This window comes from Lepidochelys kempii, chromosome 3 (genome assembly GCF_965140265.1).
Source record: "Lepidochelys kempii isolate rLepKem1 chromosome 3, rLepKem1.hap2, whole genome shotgun sequence".
NCBI classification, from domain to species: Eukaryota; Metazoa; Chordata; order Testudines; family Cheloniidae; genus Lepidochelys; species Lepidochelys kempii.
The window spans coordinates 10,619,597-10,624,500 of record NC_133258.1 but is presented as its reverse complement, the minus strand read 5'-3'; the positions used below and the strand labels follow the sequence as shown (position 1 = coordinate 10,624,500).

Here is a 4,904-nt window from a genome sequence, read left to right as displayed (position 1 = left end):
GTGCGGCCGGGGGGGGGGGACGACACACGCCCCTGCAGGCGCTGGGAGATGGTGACATCACTCCCTCCACTTCCCGCGCCATCTGTGAGCCCCAGGCCCACCTGAGCTTGGGGCGGCAAAAAACCTAGAGCCGGCCCTGCTCACGATGGGGAGGTTTGGGAGGCGAGAGGAGCAGAGGGAGGGTCGACATGCCGTGGACCACTGCTGTGGGCGTTGCACACTGTACAGCCAAGCTGGGACGGAACCCAGTTCCTCGGACAATCCCACCAACCAAACGGCTTTGTCAAAGGACCAAGGGAAGGGAAAAGATTTATCCAGGGGACGTCCCTGAAATGGATAAATATGTACGTCGCCTGGTCTAGGAACACCCCTGGGTGGACTTAACATATGGCAGGGACCATTTATTTTATTTATATTTCATTAAAATAAAAGAGGGAAGGGATATTTGTGGGAAAGACATACCAGAACAGCCCCCGTGTGCCAAACAAAACGCTCACAGGCCTGTTTGCAATGCACCACAGCAACCAGCTACTTTTATTAAAGAGAGAAGAACAAGCTCTTAGGGGTGACACAAGGGCTCCCTTGTGGGTTTTTTCCAGCTTGCGAGATTCTTTGCAGCCCAGATGAAAAGCATCCAAGGATTTTAGAAGCAAGGCGCCGCCTGCCAGATTCTCAGCGATCCTGCATTGACAATTTCTGCTGCCATCGCTCACTCACTGCAAAAAGGGAAGAAACTCTCACATTCTATGTTTATAACCATTAAAACAAGGACAATATAACATTCCATTTCAAATGCAAGGTAGAGCAGGAATTTCCCCATCATTGAATAGTGTGTGTATATGAAACACCAACAGACCTTGGTCACTGTCTGGCGGGATTGAATCTGGGGTCTCTGGAGCTTTGTGCATGAGCCTCTTACCGCATGAGCTAAAAGCCAAGTGCCCCTTAGCTAAGGCTGCGGAGCAGACTCAATCTATCTATTATATCTAAATGTGTACTGGCTGTCCACCTGACTTCTGAAGTAAATATGCCGGACTTCTGAACATGGATCTCCCCTCCCTTTGCCCCAACTCTCCAGTAAAGGAGGCAGATTCTCATTTTCTTACAAAAGTCCTTCCTATGAACAGTCTACACAGTTAAAGTGACAACCACAAACAATTAAGTCGCTGGGTGATGAAAATAAGAACCCCAGCAAAATAAATATAAAAACGGCTGGAAATATCCTGTACAATATCATCGGTTCATCAAACTTCTTAAAAAAGTTGAAATTTGAAATTCCATTGAGGGAAATTAATCAAAATTGTGAATTTTAAAAATATTGATGATCTCTATGATAGATAGAAAAATAAAGCCAAAATCGTGTAAGACGTAGAACACCGCGACTCATGTCCATGTTCAGTTTTCCTCTCAAACATACTATTGTCCATACCTAAAAACTAAAACCATAAATATTTAATTAGAGGATAAATAAGTTATTCTTAAAGAATGCATGGACTATTCTGTCTGCCAGCTCATGTAAGCCTGAAGCCTGACCCTGTTCGCATGGCAGTTCCCTACCTGATGATGATCTCTGTAGGTGCTCAGTGAAGCAGCCAGGTGAGTAGCAGGGCAGGTGCTACCATGGAGCTCCTATCTTCACATCTCCTACCCCAAACGGCCTCTCTGGTACTTTATGCACACTTCAGACAGCACTGGGTTGATGGGAGCATTCTCCCATTGACGCACCTCCGGGGGAGGGGCCGTGCCTACACACATAGGAGAACCCCTCCCCTCGCTGCAGGTAACGTCTCCACTGCAGCGCTTTGGCTCAGCTGCAGCGGTGTTGCTGGGTCACTGTAGCAGTTTAGATGTAGAGAACAAGCCCACGCTGCCTGGGAAAGCCTCTCACCCCTCCCCACTTCCTCTCTGAGTCCTGTCCCTGCTGCGACACTAATGTGAGCATGCTGGGCACCTTGTACAGGTTATGGGGAGATCCAGCAGGTAACAAGAAGAACACGAATAGAATTGGCTACAGAGAAGCAATGAGACCAAGTTAACTTAACTGGAGGAAACATGATGTTTAAACCAGTAAAAGGAAATTCGGAGCAACGCGAGCACTGAAGTCACCAAGGTTTGTAATTGCTCTAGAATTCTAAAAGGAGAAATGCAAAAGCTCCAAGTATGTGCTGAGCTACCTTAAAGACTGAACGTAGCATCAGTCCTTAAAGTGCACTAGTGCTTATTGAATTGTATTGCAGAGTGAGCGCATCTGATAATATACGTGCGTGACCCACTGGTCAGTGTGTGTTACAGATTCCCCTAGGTGGAGGCTGTGAGTCTGTTACAGGCTCCATCTAGAGACTGGCTCTTTTGTTCAAGCTGAAGATACTTGCGCATTTAGCTCCGGAGGTCTCTGGTTCAAACCACAGAGTCCTGGTCCCAGATGGCATAGCTGCCTTCACACATGTGCTCAAAATCGCCTCTGTCCCACAAAAACACACAGGGGCAACATTATGCTCAACATGGCTCCTCATGTTTGCAGCATCTGGACTCAGATGTTCTTTAACACAGCTCCAAGAATACCGCAAAGCACCTGGTTATCTGAAATCCTCACATGTTCATCACTGTGTTCATTTCCAGTTTTTCACACTGTGTCATTCTGGAGGGACTCTGCAGGGAGGTCCATGCCACAAATTGAGTTTAATTGTTCTTCCATTTTTGAGTGGAATGATTTGAAAATACCTTTTTTTCTATGGGAAAATCATGGTTATATCCATACTGTGTGAGTGCAGCTTACCTTCTCATCATCAGACTTGGCCAGTGCCTCCATTTTTCCTGTTGGGTCGGTGGTTTAGTTCCCCTGATGAACCAAAACCTCCCCCATCTGGGGCAAAATAACATTAAAAAGAAAAACAGAAATACTCTCTGGGATAGAGATGCTTCCTCAGGGGCTGAGTAACCATTTCTTCCCCTCAGATGCTTTCACGTAGGGCTCCCAAATTCTCCTCTGCTCAGTTATTCTCTAAGCTCCTCTCAGTTTGCTTTTACAGGCTTCATTTTAAAGCCATTTCTTTTTGTCAGATCAGCCTCCCTGCTCTCTTTCTGTTCCTCATGTTCTTGTCAACTGCTGGAAATGGCCCACCTTGATTATCACTACAAAAGGTTTCTTTTCTCTCCTGCTGGTAATTTTTTCTCTCCAGCTCACCTTACCTGATCACTCTTGTTACAGTGTGTATGGTAACACCCATTGTTCATGTACTCTGTGTATATAAAATCTTCCCACTGTATTTTCCGCTGTATGCATCCGATGAAGTGAGCTGTAGCTCACGAAAGTTTATGCTCAAATAAATGTGTTAGTCTTTAAGGTGCCACTTTTTCTTCTTGCCAGAGAGACTCATAACTGGTCCTACCAACTCCCTTCAGTCTGAGGAGTGCAGGCCTTTCAAATTCAGAAATGATATCCAGAAAGGAGACCTTTCCAGAAAAGGATGAGTGTGTGAGAAAAAGGGGTTATAATGGAATCAGATTGGCAGCTGTCATTATGGTGAGTGCTCCCAGGAAAATACCATTCTTGACTGTGTCCTTGGGTAGATATTGAAAATAGGATCCTTCCGTCAGTGACTGGAAGAGTGACATAACATTTTTGAAAGGCTTAAAAGTCTAAGCGTCAGTCAGAAGCCGTGTTGCTAGTTATTCTAATTTTTCTGTGATAGATTTGATCATTTTATACTGGGATACGACACCCCCCCCCCGAAACATAGCTCCACGCTTGTACACGTTTCTTTTTTCTAAATTAAGCATTAATGTTCGAAAGAGCAGCCATTTTGATCTCATAGGTGCTGCACAATGATACATCCCCCATACTCTTTCCTGGGAAATATACTTTAGTCCTTCCCCATTGTCTTCCGTATTCTTAAATGAAACACCAATGTAGACGTTCACCACAGACTGGCCACAGACCCTGTCTGTGTGATGCCATGTTGGCAAGCCAGAGGGGCTTCAAAACAGGTTGGGGAGAGAAACTGCAATACAGGAGCAATATCTGGCTCATAGAATTGCCCCTATTCTGCCCTCCTTGCAAGCACTATCCTGGGGAGGTGCTGGGTGTTACTGGGTCTCACAGAGGCAAGCTCTGTAGCACTGAGCACGATGGAGACTCTGGGCTGCTCTGGGTTGTGGACAGACCATAGGCAGCCTGAGTAAAGCAGCTATAAGATTCCGCTAACTCTAACATGTAAACCCCAGATAGTCCAGTATCCGGACAGCACAAAAGATTCCTTTGTCCCATGTCCCAGGGTTGTGCCGTGTGCTCTGAGCCTGCAAGGTCATTAAACAGCAGTTATAGAAAGGAGAGACACACATATTCTGTTTACACAGTAATGTCTCCCTTGTGGCATCCTGAACTTACCGCTCTCCTTTTACAGCAATTCTGCCCAGAACCGCAGCTTCCAATCAGTCTGTATTTGCCATAACATATACGGCGGCAGGAGCCTCGAGCACGTTTACAAAGAGCGGGGCTATTGATAAACTGAGTGAATCCTGCACAGAGAAAAAGAGTCTTGATTTTCATTCACACATAAGTGTAAACAGGAATTGTGACTGCAGCATGAGAGGCATTTCCCATTAGCTGAATTTCCAGTTCACTGAGACAAGGCCACGTCAGCCCAGAGATCTTCCTGTGCCCCCTTGCACGCAAATCTTTGATAAGATATAAATGTCTGTAGTTCTGTGCCCGTTCAAAGGCTGCCACTAAGAATTGAGCAGAGTGAATTAATTCAGCAGATCTCCTGGCCTTCTGGCTGCAGGCTTTAAAACTGTAGCACAGAGCATGGGAGTCCTTCACAGCCCCACAGCTGTACAGGATGGAAAGCGGGCAGCTGCCTGCATCACCAACTTCTAATAGTGGGGCAGTGGTTTTGCTGCAA

The 4,904-nt window shown here is 46.0% G+C and overlaps 1 long non-coding RNA gene across 1 annotated transcript; it reads right to left on the bottom strand.

The window, feature by feature from the left end:
* Positions 1-504: 504 nt before the first annotated feature.
* Positions 505-4,503, bottom strand: LOC140908107 (uncharacterized). The gene is made up of 2 exons (XR_012157756.1): positions 4,388-4,503; positions 505-716 (listed from the first exon to the last, which is right to left on the bottom strand). It is a non-coding gene; the product is annotated as an uncharacterized lncRNA (long non-coding RNA).
* Between the last annotated feature and the right edge of the window lie 401 nt (positions 4,504-4,904).